The following is a 14,276-nucleotide window of genomic DNA, read 5'->3' on the forward strand; positions in this document are numbered from 1 at the left end:
GTAGTTTTAGAGGAAAACAAACCGCACCCTGATCTCCCTCTCAGAGAGAAGCCTCAGTCTGGCTGCAGAGCCTAAATAAATTCCCCCTTGGCCGCTGGAAGAGCAGGTTCCAAATCAAGGTCCCTGGGGACGCAGGATCTTTTGCTTGTACCCAAAGCCAAGGTAGTGGCGGCTGTCTGGGCGGCTCCAGACCGCCAGAGAGGTTCCAAGCAGCGATTGCACACTGAGATTTTCCCACTGGCCCGGGCTGGGAGTGCCTGGTCTTTCTGGATCTAAGAGCGCCTAGCTTGCGCGCACCAATTTCAGGGAAGGCTGAGGTTCGCGCGCGGGTCTCAGGCTCTGAAAATGGGGCGCAGGTCCGAGAGCACCAGGCTGGGCCTTTGCGCACCTCTCTGGGGGGAGAGTTTGGTGCAGGCTCTGAAACAATGGCATGTATCAAAGGGCACCAGCTTGGCTTTTATACGTCTCTCAGGGGAGTATCTCAGGCTCTATAGCAGGACTCTCGCGTTCTGCCGCCCGTTGTGGCTCCCATCCCCTCACAGGAAACAGACCCCACGCGTTCTCGGTGCGCTGGCGGCTTAGGGACCAAGAGCTGGTTTCTCCGCAACACTCTCTCTGCCTTAGCACCAGGGGAGGCTGTCCTGGGACCAGGGACTTAAGCCCCTGTCCCTAGCCATCCCAATTCCCACAATTCCCCCCCCCCCCCGAGATCCTTTGCTCTTTTGGAGTGCTTTCAACCAGTCTCCAAATTAATGCTGGTCCCCAGATGCAGGGCACTCTCGCTCGTATTGCGTATTACTTTCCAACGGGTCGCCTCTGGTGGCTCCCTCCCCCTTTTGTTTATCTTCTGATATCAGTCACCGTTCCTACTCCACTTTACCTGCCCACTGGCGTCTTCTCCCCCTGTAGAGATCCAGACGTGTATAATTCTGATCTCAGGCTGATTTCATGGGTGATTGGAGTTCTTTGGTAGGTAATCAGCTCACTTTGGGGTACAAGTTGAAAAGGTGCCTCCTCCTACTTCCCCGCTGAGGTCTAGCAGTTTTGGAGTGGAGTCTTTCGGGTTTTCCACATAAAGTATCATATCATCAGCAAAGAGCAAGAGTTTGACGTCAGTTCGGATACCTTTTATTTCTTATTGCTGTCTGATTGCTAAGGCTAAGACTTCTGGTACTATGTTGAATAGCAGTGGTGACAGTGGACAGCCCTGCCATAGTTCCTGACCTTAAAGCAAAAGCTCTCAGTTTTTCCCTATTGAGAATGATATTCCCTGTGGTCTTTTCATAGATGGCTTTTATGATATTAAGGTATGTCCCTCTATCCCTACACTGTGAAGAGTTTTGATCAATAAAGGATCCTGTAATGTGTCAAATGCTTTTTCAGCATCTATTGAGAATATCATATGGTTCTTTTTCTTTTTTTATTAATATATTGTATCACATTGATGATTTGCACATGTTGAACCAACCTTGCAGCCCAGGAATAAATCCCACTTGGTCATGATGGTGAATAATCCTTTTAATGTACTGTTGGATCCTATTGGCTCGTATTTTGATGAGAATTTTTGCATCAGTGTTCATCAGGGATATTGGTCTGTAATTCTTCTTTTTCATGGGGTCTTGTCTGGTTTGGGGATCAAAGGAATGCTGGCTTCATAAAATGAATTTGGAAGTTTTCCTTCCATTTCTGTTTTTTGGAACCATTTCAGGAGAATACGTATTAATTCTTCTTTAAATGTGGTAGAATTCTCCTGGGAAAGCTGCCTGGCCCTGGGCTCTTCTTTCTTGGGAGATTTTTGGTGACTACTTCAATCTCCTTACTGGTTATGGGTCTGTTCAGGTTTTCTTTCTTCCTGGATCAGTTTTGGTAGTTTATACATCTCTATGAGTGCATCCATTTCTTCCAGATTGTCAAATTTGCTGGTGCATAGTTGCTCATAATATGTGCTTATAATTTTTGTATTTCTTTGGTGTTGGTTGTGATCTCTCCTCTCTCATTCATGATTTTATTAACTTGGATCCTTTTCTTTTCTTTTTGATAAGCCTGGCTAGGTGTTTAGCAATCTTATTAATTCTTTCAAAGAACCAGTTCTTAGTTTCATTTATCTGTTCTACTGTTCTTTTGGTTTCTTTTTCATTGATTTCTGCTCTGATCTTTATTATTTCTCTTTTCCTGCTGGGATTAGGCTTTATTTGCTGTTTTTTTTTTCTCCAGCTTCATTAGGTGTTAGGTTGTGTATTTGAGGCTTTTCTTGTTTCTTGAGAAAGGCTTGTATTGCTATACACTCTCTGTACAGGACGACCTTTGCTGCATCCCAAAGATTTTGAACACTTTTGTTTTCATTTTCATTTGTTTCCATGAATTTTTAAAATTCTTCCTTAATTTCCTGGGTGATCCATTCATTTTTTAGAAGGATGCTCTTTAGCCTCCATGTATTTGAGTTCCTCCCAACTTTCCTCTTGTGGTTGAATTCTAGTTCCAAAGCACTGTGGTCTGAAAATATGCAGGGAATTATCCCCATCTTTTGGTACTAGCTGAGACCTGATTTGTGACCCAGGATGTGATCTCTTCTGGAGAATGTTCCACTGGAGAAGAATGTGTATTCTGTTGCTTGGGGATGGAATGATCTGAATAAATCTGTGATGTCCATCTGGTCCAGTGTGTCATTTGAGGCCTTTATTTCCTTGTTGATCTTTTGCTTAGATGATCTGTCCATTTCAGTGAGGGGGGTGTTAAAGTCCCCTACTGTCATTGTATTATTGTCAATGTGTTTCTTTGATTCTGTTATTTATTTGTCTATATAGTTGTCTGCTCCCATGTTAGGGGCATAGATATTGAAAACTGTTAGATCTTCTTGTTGGACAGACCCTTTAAGTATAATATAGTGTCCTTCCTCATCTCTTATTATAGTCTTTGGCTTAAAATCTAATTTGTCTGATAGAAGGATTGCCACTCCAGCTTTCTTCTGTTGTCCGTTATAATGGTAAATTGTTTTCCACGCCCTCACTTTAAATCTAGAGGAGTCTTTTGGTCCAAAATGAGTTTCTTGCATATTGATGCATCTTGTTTTTTTAATCCATTCTGATACCTTGTATCTTTTGATTAGGTATTTAGCCCATTTACATTGAGGGTAACTACTGAAAGATATTAAATTAATGTCATTGTGTTGCGTATAAGGTGACTGTTACTGTATATTGTCTCTGTTCCTTTCTGGTCTGTTACTTTTAGACTATCTCTTTGCCTAGAGGACCCCTTTCAATATTTCCTGTAGGGCTGGTTTGGTGTTCTCAAATTCTTTTAGTTTTTGTTTGTTCTGGAAGCTTTTTCGTCCTCCTTCTATTTTCAAAGACAGCCTAGCTGGATAAAGTATTCTTGGCTGCATATTTTTCTTATTTAGTGCTCTGAATATATCATACCAGTCCTTTCTGGCCCGCCAGGTCTCTTGGATAGATCTGCTTCCAGTCTAATATATCTACTATTGTAGGTTACAGACCTCTTCTCCCAAGCTGCTTTCAAGTTTTTCTCTTTGTCTCTAGACTTGTAAGTTTTACTATTAGATGACCGGGTATTAACCTATTTTTATTGATTTTGAGGGGGATTCTCTGTGCCTCCTGGATTTTGATGTTTGTTTCCTTCCCCAAAGAGTAGTAGTTCTGTGCTATAATTTTCTCCAATATACCTTCTGCCCCTCTCTCCCTTTCTTCTTCTTCTGGGGTCCCAATTATTCTAATATTGTTTCATCTTATGGTATCACTTATCTCTCAAATTCTTCCCTTGTGATCCAGTATTTGTTTTTCTCTCTTCTTCTCAGCTTCTTTATCCTCCATCATTTGATCTTCTATATCACTAATTCTCTCTTCTGCTTCATTATCCAACAGCAAGAGTCTCCATTTTTTATTGCACCTCATTAATAGCTTTTTTTATTTCAACTTGGTTAGATTTTAGTTCCTATATTTCTCCAGAAAGGAATATTCTATGCTTTTTTTTTAATTTCTTTTCAGCATAACCAAATTCATTGTTTATGCACCACACCCAGTGCTCCATGCAATACATGCCCTCCATAATACCCACCACCAGGCTCACCCAACCTCCCACCCCCTGCCCCTTCAAAACCCTCATATTGTTTTTCAGAGTCCATAGTCTCTCATGGTTCACCTCCCCTTCCAATTTCCTTCAACTCCCTTCTTCTCTCCATCTCCCCTTGTCTTCCATGTTATTTGTTATGCTCCATAAATAAGTGAAACCATATGATACTTGACTCTCTCTGCTTGACTTATTTCATTCAGCATAATCTCTTCCAGTCCCGTCCATGTTGCTACAAAAGTTGGGTATTCGTCCTTTCTGATGGAGGCATAATACTCCATAGTGTAGATGGACCACATCTTCCTTATCCATTCATCTGTTGAAGGGCATCTTGGTTCTTTCCACAGTTTGGCGACAATGGTCATTGCTGCTATAAACATTGGGATACAGATGGCCCTTCTTTTCACTACATCTGTATCTTTGGGGTAAATACACAGGAGTGCAATGGCAGGGTCATAGAGAAGTTCTATTTTTAATTTCTTGAGGAATCTCCACACTGTTCTCCAAAGAGGCTGCACCAACCTGCATTCTCACCAACAGTGTGAGAGGGCTCCCTTTTCTCCACATCCTCTCCAACACACGTTGTTTCCTGTCTTGCTAATTTTGGCCATTCTAACTGGTGTAAGGTGATATCTCAATGTGGTTTTAATTTGAGTCTTCCTGATGGCTAGTGATGATGAACATTTTTTCATGTGTCTGATAGCCATTTGTATGTTTTCATTGGAGAAGTGTTTGTTCATGTCTTCTGCCCATTTTTTGACATGATTATCTGTTTTGTGTGTGTTGAGTTTGAGGAGTTCTTTATAGATCCTAGATATCAACCTTTTTCTGTACTGTCATTTGCAAATATCTTCTCCCATTCCGTGGGTTGCCTCTTTGTTTTATTGACTGTTTCCTTTGCTGTGCAGAAGCTTTTGATCCTGATGAAGTCCCAAAGTTCATTTTCACTTTTGTTTCCTTTGCCTTTGGAGACGTATCTTGAAAGAAGTTGCTGTGGCTGATATCAAAGAGGATACTGCCTATGTTTTCCTCTAGGATTCTGCATACAAAGTCAATGTACAGAAATCAGGTGCTTTCTTACACAATAACAATGAAAATACAGAAAGGGAATTTAGGGAATCCATTTCATTTACTATAGCACCAAGAACCATAAGATACCTAGGAATAAACCTAACCAAAGAGGTGCAGGATCTGTACTCGAGGAACTACAGAACACTCATGACAGGAATCGAAGAAGACACAAAAAGATGGAAGACCATTCCATGCTCTTGGATCAGAAGAATAAACATTATTAAAATGTCTATACTGCCTAGAGCAACCTATACTTTTAATGCCATTCCAATAAAAATTCCACAGGTATTTTTCAAAGAGCTGGAGCAAATAATCCTAAAATTTGTATGGAATCAGAAGAGACCCCAAATTGCTAAGGAAATGTTGGGTGGAAAAAAAAGCTGGGGGCATCACATTACCTGATTTCAAGCTTTACTACAAAGCTGTGATCACCAAGACAGTATGGTACTGGCATAAAAACAGACACATAGACCAGTGGAACAGAGTAGAGAGCCCAGACATGGACCCTCAACTCTGTGGTCAAATAATCTTTGACAAAACAGGAAAAAATATACAGTGGAAAAAAGACAGTCTCTTCAATAAACAGTGCTGAGAAAATTGGACAGCTATATGTAGAAGAATGAAACTCGAACATTCTCTTACACCGTACACAAAGATCAACTCGAAATGGATAAAAGACCTCTTCTATGCTTTTTTCAAACCCAGATAATGCCTTGATAATCATCATTCTGAACTCTAGTTCTGAAATCTTACTAATGTCTGCATAGATTAAGTCCCTAGCCATCAGTACTGTCTCTTGTTCTTTTTTTTTTTTTCGAAGTGAGCTCTTCTGCCTTGTCATTTTATTCAGATAAGAATAGATGAATGAAAGAACAAAATAGTAAAAGGCTAGCAATGACTCCAGAAAACATACAGTAACCAAATCGGAAGAAACCTGAAACTGGAAAGGGGGACAGGAGAGAAAAAACGAGAAAAAAAACTATATATATATATATATATATATATATATATATATATATACACACAAGTGTGTGGCTTTGTTATATATTAGGTTAATAGAACAAAGCCACACACTTGTATATATAAAATCAAGTGTGTGGCTTTGTTCTATTAACCTAATATATAACAAAGCCACACATTTGATTTTGGGTGTATTTTGGTCTGTTAGAAGAAACTGCCTCCCAAAATTTTGAAGAAAGAATAACATATATATACAAAAATAAGAGTAAACATGATGAAGGGATGGACTATGACTGTAAATATGAAAATTTAAAAAGATTCCATAAAAGGAATTGATAAGATAGGAAGTTGGTTGAAAAAAAGGGGGGAAAAAAAGGAGATAATTTGATCAGGCTGGAGACTAAAACAAAGCCATACAGTAGATCTAGGGCATATTTTGTTTGGGAGAAGGGGGTGGGATTATGGACATTGGGGAGGGTATGTGCTTTGGTGAGTGCTGTGAAGTGTGTAAACCTGGTGATTCACAGACCTGTACCCCTGGGGATAAAAATATATGTTTATAAAAAATAAAAAATTAAAAAAAAAAAAAGAAGAAACTGTATCCAAAATTTTAAAGAAAGAAAAACTTATATGTATACAAAAAATGAGGTTAAATACAATGAAGGGATAGAATATGACTATAAAAATGAAAATTAAAAAAGATTTTTACAAAGGTATTGATAAGATAAAATAGGTTAAAATAGGAAAGAGGAAAAATTTTTTAAAAAGAAAAAGAAAAAAGTAGCAAAAATTTTAAAAATTTAACTTTGAAAGACAAAGAATCATGGGTAAAAAGACACAAATTCTATGTGCTGTATTCCCCTAACACCAGTGTTTTACAGTTCTCATTGATTGATGAACTTGGTCTTGGCTGAATGTTTTTGCTGATCTTCTGGGGGAAGGGCCTGTTGCAGTGATTTTCAAATGTCTTTGCCTTGCCAGAGGCCCAACTGAACAGTCTGCTTGGGTTCATTCTCAGTAGCTTTCGTTCCCTGAATGATTTCTGTACAGCTTTAGAGGGCAAGAATAAAGATGGTTGCTTCCTAATCTCTGGCCAGGCCCTGTAGGAGCTGAGAGCTCGGGGCCCCACTCTTCAGTGTGCACTCCGAGAAAAGCACTCAATCTGTCCCATCTCCCTGGCCTCTGGCCACAATCTGAGTTGACCTGGCCTGTGACCGAGCATTTCTTCTCTGGCACACAGCCCATTTGGAGTCTCCAAACCCAGCAGATTCCTGCAGCACACTCCCATGCCACTCCTCCTGGTAGAGGAAGGAGGGGCCCTTCCCAGATCTGCTGCTTGTGAGGTCCCTGCTCAAAAAGTCATGGTCCAATGATTTAAGGTAACCTTGAACTGAGAGCCCATCCTCGGCTCCATCTCTGCAGCTGGATTCCCCGTTCTGATACCTGAGAACTCTGCCACATTCAGACACCCCTGGTCTTTCTGTGACCCCAGGGGTCCTGAGACCACACTGTCCCCATGAGGGCTCCACCCCTGCTTAACCTCTGGAGCAACCTCCCTCTGTGGAGCAGACTTCTAAAAGTTCCCATTTTGTACTCCACTACTCTACTGCTTGCTGGGAGCCAGCCCCAGCCCCCTGCAGTCTCTCTTCCTGTATGTTGCCTCAGATTCACTTATCCACATGTCCTACCTTCTAGAAAGTGGTCACTTTTATGTTCTTAGAATTGCTGCTATTCTTCTCTTCCATCTCCTGTTTAGTTGGATGTGTTGAGAATGGTTTGTTAACTATCCAACTGAATTCCTGGGACCAGATGAAATTTAGGTCTACTCTTCCACCATCTTGCTCCTCCCTCCTCAGTGTGGTTTTGATTTGAATTTCCGTGATGGCTAATGATGATGAACATTTTCTCATGTGCCTGTTAGCTATTTGTATGTCTTCTTTGGAGAAGTGTCTGTTCATGTTTTCTGCCCATTTTTTGACTTGATTGTTTGCTTTTTGGGGGCTGACTTTGAGAAGTTCTTTGATATCTTGGATATCAGCTCTTTGTCTGTAGTGTCATTTGCAAATATCTTCTCCCATTCCATGGGTTGCCTTTTTGTTTTATTGATTGTTTCCTTTCCTGTGCAGAAACTTTTTATCTTGATGAATTCCAAAAAGTTCATTTTCACTTTTGTTTCCCTTGCCTTTGGAGACATGTCTTGAAAGAAGTTGTGGCCAATGTTGAAGAGGTTACTGCCTAGGTTCCCCTCTAGGGTTTGATGGATTCCTGTCTCACATTGAGGTCTTTCATCCATTTTGAGTTTATCTTTGTGTATGGTGTAAGGGAATTGTTGATTTTCATTCTTTTGTATATTGCTGTCCAATTTTCTCAGCACCATTTATTGAAGAGACTGTCTTTTTTCCGTTGGATATTTTTTCCTGATTTGTCAAAGATTATCTGACCTAGAGTTGAGGGTCCACATCTGGGCTCTCTATTCTGTTCCACTAGTCTATGTGTCTCTTTCTGTGCCAGAACAATGCTGTCTTGGTGATCACAGCTTTGTAATATAGCTTGAAATCAGGCAACGTGATGCCCCCAGCTTTGTTGTTCTTTTTCAACATTTCCTTGGTGATTCATGATCTTTTCTGGTTGCATGCAAATTTTAGGATTGTTTGTTCCAACTCTTTGAAAAATGCCAATGGTATTTTGATCTGGATGGTGTTGAAAGTATAGATTGTTCTGGGCAGTATAGACATTTTAACAATGTTTATTCTTCCAATCCATGAGCATGATCTGTGTGTCCACAAATATATATTGTCAGTGTGAGATATTTTTCTCTCTGGATGGATATTGTCCAAACTAATTTGTAATGAGCTCTATTTCCTTGGTTTGGAGACAAGTACTTATAGGGATTGGGTATTCTAAAATTGTAAGAAAGATAGAAACTAACCTAAATATATTTCAAATTCATATGATCTAGGCAAATACTTAGTTATTGGTTTAAGTAAAATAGACATGGCTTTAGTTATCAGCATTAAAATTAAAACTTTCATGTGTCTTGGTTTACTAAAATAAGTAGATATGATCTCTGTTCCAAAATGTTTAAAAAAAAATAACTTGGGAGAATGATGAACTTTTATGTTTCATCAGGGTTTTTTTTAATTTTATTTTAATTTCAGTTAGTTAACACACCACGTTCTATTAGTTTCATGTGCACATTATAGTGACCCATCACTTCCATCCATCACCTGTGCACATCAGAACAAGTGGACCCCTTAATTCCCATTGCCTATTTCACTGATCCTCCCCATGTTTCATAAAGTTTTTATGGGTAATCTCAACAAAACTGTTAGGAACAAGTACATTGAATAGATGTAAATTAAATTAGAAATTTTAGATAAAAATAAAAGAAAATAAAAGTTTAACACTTTTAGTTCTTACATTTAAGTTTTTTATTCATTTGAGTTAATTTTTGTATATGACATAAGGTAAGAGCCCAAATACATTATTACATGTAGACATCCAGTTTTCCCAGCACTGTGTTTTTTGAAAATAGTGTCCTTGCCACATTGAATGTTCTTGATATCCTTGTTAAAAGATCAATTGAACATACATATGAGGGTTTATTTCAATGCTCATTATTCTATTCCATTAGTCTATATGTCTGTCTTTATGCCAGTATTACACCATTTTGATTATTGTAGCTCTGGGGTTTTTGTTGTTGTTTATTTAGATTTTTATTTAAATTCTAATTAATTAACATTTAGTGGAATATTCACTTCAGGAGTAGAATTTAGTGTTTCTTTGCTTACTTATAACAACCCATACTATCATAACAAGTGCCCACCCATTACCTATTTAGACCACCCCCAACCTAGCTCCCTCCATCTACCCTGTTTGTTCTGTATTGTTGAGTGTCTCATGGTTTGCTTCTCTCTCTGTTCCCTGTTAACTTCTGTTCTCGTGTTTCCTAAGTTCCTCATCTGTTTGAAGTCATATGTTATTTGTCTTTCTCTGACTGACTTATTTCATTAGCATTTCATTAGCATTGGAGCACTCTCACTCCATATGTCACAGCTATATATACATGTCTATATATGTCCCAACTCTTTTATCCTTTCCTCAATGGGTGGACAGTTGAGCTTGGCGTATAGTTTGGCTATTGTTGATAAACCTGCTATAAACATTGAGGTGTATGTGACCCTTGAGTCTGTATTTTTGTATCCACTAGGTAAGTACCTAGAGGTGCAATTGCTGAGGCATAGGGTAGTTTCCTTAAATCTTAGAGGATTACACAGGCAGTAACTTCTTTGACTTTAGTTATACAAAAATCTTATTATTTTATTTTATTTTATTTTTTCAGTGTTCCAAGATTCATTGTTTATGCGCCACACCCAGTGTACAAAAGTCTTAAAAAAATAGATTTAAAATAAGGCATCTGAGCTTCATCACGAGGAAAACCTTCTAAACATTGAAGGAAACAACCAACTAAACTAAAAGGCAACCTTTGGGATAGGGGAAAATATTTGCAAATGACCTCTCTAGTAAAGGGTAAGATCCAAAACACATAAAGAGCTTATCAAATGAACACTTAAAAAAAAGTCATCCAGTTTAGAAATTAGGCAAAATAGCATGAATAGACTTCTTTCCAAAGAAGACATCCAGATGGCCAAGGGGCCCATGAAAAGATGTTCAACATCATTCATCATCAGGGTAATACAAATCAAAAGTACAAGGGGTATCAACTCTCTCTGGTCAGAACGGCTAAAATTAACAACACAGTAAACAACAGGTTTTGGTAAGGATATGGAGAAAGGGGAACCCACTTACACTGTTGGTGGGAATGCAAACTGGTACAGCCACACTGGAAAATGGAGTGGAAATTTCTCAGACAATGATTATTGTAGCTTTGTAATAAATTTTGAAACCAGAAAATGTGAGTCCACAAACTTTGTTTTTATTCAAGACCTTTTTTTAAGATTTATTTATTTGGCGAAAAAAAGACTTATTTATTTATTTGAGAATGAGAGAGAGAGCATGTACATGGGTGCACACATACAAGCTTAAGCAGGGGGTTGGGCAGAGGAATAGAATCTCAGACAGACTTCCTGCTAAGGGAAGATTCTGTAGGGCTTGATCCCATAATCCTGAGATCATGACCAAGAGCTAGGCATTTAACCAACCAAGCCACCCAGTTACCCCAAGAAGTTTTTTAGATATCTGAGGTCTCTTAAGATTCCATATGAATTTTAGAATGAATTGTTCAGTTTCTGCCAAAATAAAAAAAAATGCTGAGATTTTGATAAAGATTGCACTAAGCCCATAGATGGCCTTGGCTACTATTGCCAGCTTTAAGATATTAAGTCTTCCAGTGAATATGTAAGGTCCCTCCAATGATTTGAGTCTTTTTAAATTTCTTTTAGCCATGTATTATAGTTTTCAATGTACTAGTCTTCTGCCTCTTTGATTAAATTTATTCACAAGTATTTTGTTCTGTTTGATGATATTATAAATGGATTTGTTTTCTTAATTTCCTTTTTGGAATGTTCATTGTTAGTGCATATCAAAATGTAACTGATTTTTTAATGTTAATTCTGTATCCTGTAACTTTGCTAATTTCTTTTATTAGTCAAACAGTTTTTGTGTGTATGGAATCTATGGGGTTTTCTACATGTAAGATCATATTGTCCAAGAACAGAGACAATTTTACATTTTCCCTTTCAATATGGATGCCTTTATTTCTTGTCCTTGACTAATTGATCCAGCTAGAACTTCCAATACTCTATTGAACTGAAATGATGGAACTGGGCATTTTTGTATTACTTTTGATCTTAGGAAAAGCTTTTAGTCTTTCACCACTGATATGTCAGCTATGGGTTTTTCATATATGGCTCTTATTATGCTTATCATAGAACTTTTCTCTCATTCCTAAACAGAGCATTTTTGTGACATATGTTCATTTTTTCAAATGGTTTTCCTCATAAATTGGAATGATCATGGAATTTGTTTCTTTTTTGATCTATTAAGCCTATCATATTCTATTCTGTTAATTACATTGTTTTATTTTTGCATTGAACCATGTTTCCATTGTGGAAATACATCCTAGTTGGTCATGGAATATAAATCTTTTAATATGTTGTTAAATTCAGTTTGCTAGATTCTTTTGCTGAGGATTTTTGCATCCATATTCATATGGGTTATTGATCTGTACTTGAAGTATTAGTATGGCTTTGATTTTTGGATAATGCAGATCTCATAGAATGAGTCTGAAGTTGTTCTTCAATTTTTTTGAAGTGTTTGGGAGAGATTGGTGTTAACTCTTCATTAAATGTTTGTTCATTTCAACCTACAAAACCTTCTGGTCCCAGGCTTTTCTCTTCTGGGAAATTTATAATTACTGATACAATCTCTTTACTAGGTCTATAGGTCTATTCAGATTTTTTTTAATTTACTTTAAATTTTCAGCATAACAGTATTCATTATTTTTACACCACACCCAGTGCTCCATGCAATCCCTGCCCTCTATAATACCCACCACCTGGTACCCAACCTCCCACCCCCTGCCCCTTCAAAACCCTCAGATTGTTTTTCAGAGTCCATAGTCTCTCATGGTTCACCTCCCCTTCCAGTTTCCCCCAACTCCCTTCTCCTCTCTAACTCCCCATGTCCTCCATGCTATTTGTTATGCTCCACAAATAAGTGAAACCATATGATAATTGACTCTCTCTGCTTGACTTATTTCACTCAGCATTATCTCTTCCAGTCCTGTCCATGTTGCTACAAAAGTTATGCTTCTTTTTGTTTCAGTTTTGGCACATTGCATGTCTCTAGGAATTTATCCATTTGCTGTAGGTTATCTAATTCATGGATGTATAATAACTCTGACTAATTTCTTATGATTCTAAGTATTTCTGTAGTATCAGTTGCAATATCTCCTCTTTCTAAATTAAATTTATTTATTTCAGCACCTTTTTTATTTTGTTCTCTGCTAACTTTGGGATTTATTGGTTCTTTTTTTTTTTTCTCGTTCCTTGACATGTAAAGTAAGATAAAGTAAGATATTTTATTTGACATTTTGCTAATTCCTTAATATATGCATTCCTCATTATTCATTTTCCTCTCAGAACTGCTTCTGCAGTATTCTATAGGTTTTGCTATTTGTTTCCATTCCCATTAGTTTCCATTAGGATTTTTTCTTCTATTTGTTTCTTTTTCCCATTCTAATCTTCTTTGACTCATTGGTCATGTTTAATTTCCATAAATATATGTTTGTTTTCCAGATTGTCTCTTGTTTTTTATTCCATGTTGTTCAAAAAGACAGCTATGACTTAAATCTTCTTAAATTTGCTAAGACTGGAGGAGTCAAGATGGCGGAGAAGTAGCAAGCTGAGACTGCTTCAGCTAGCCAGAGATCAGCTAGATAGCTTATCTAAAGATTGCAAACACCTGAAAATCCATCGGCAGATCGAAGAGAAGAAGAACAGCAATTCTGGAAACAGAAAAACAACCACTTTCTGAAAGGCGTTTTCTTTTTTTAAAAATTCTTTTCTTTTCTTTTTTTTTCTTTTCTTTTTGTTTTTTTTTTTTCTTTCTTCCTTTTTGAACCTCTTTTTATCCCCTTTCTCCCCACTCACGATTTTGGATCTCTTCTAATTTGGTTAAAGCATATTTTCCTGGGGTTGTTGCCACCCTTTTAGTATTTTACTTGCCCCTTCATCTACTCTTATCTGGACAAAATGACAAGACGTAAAAATTCAACACAAAAAAAAGAACAAGAGGCAGTACCGAAGGCTAGGGACCTAATCAATACAGACATCAGTAATATGTCAGATCTAGAGTTCAGAATGACAATTCTCAAGGTTCTAGCCAGGCTCAAAAAAGGCATGGAAGATATTAGAGAAACCCTCTCGAGAGATATAAAAGCCCTTTCTGGAGAAATAAAAGAACTAAAATCTAACCAAGTTGAAATCATAAAAGCTATTAATGAGGTGCAATCAAAAATGGAGGCTCTAACTGCTAGGATAAATGAGGCAGAAGAAAGAATTAGTGATATAGAAGACCAAATGATAGAGAATAAAGAAGCTGAGCAAAAGAGGGACAAACAGCTACTGGACCACGAGGGGAGAATTCGAGAAATAAGTGACACCATAAGACGAAACAATATTAGAATAATTGGGATTCCA

General features: G+C 37.8%; 1 protein-coding gene across 1 annotated transcript in view; it reads left to right on the top strand.

The window, feature by feature from the left end:
* The window catches only part of ANTXRL (ANTXR like), a 65,583-nt gene that overhangs the window by 16,190 nt on the left and 35,117 nt on the right, over positions 1 to 14,276 (top strand). The gene's annotated exons all lie outside the window — the stretch shown is intronic.

The sequence above is a fragment of the Mustela putorius genome, unplaced genomic scaffold (genome assembly GCF_011764305.1).
Source record: "Mustela putorius furo isolate JIRA1106 unplaced genomic scaffold, ASM1176430v1.1 tig00003909_pilon_pilon_pilon, whole genome shotgun sequence".
Classification (NCBI taxonomy): Eukaryota; Metazoa; Chordata; class Mammalia; order Carnivora; family Mustelidae; genus Mustela; species Mustela putorius.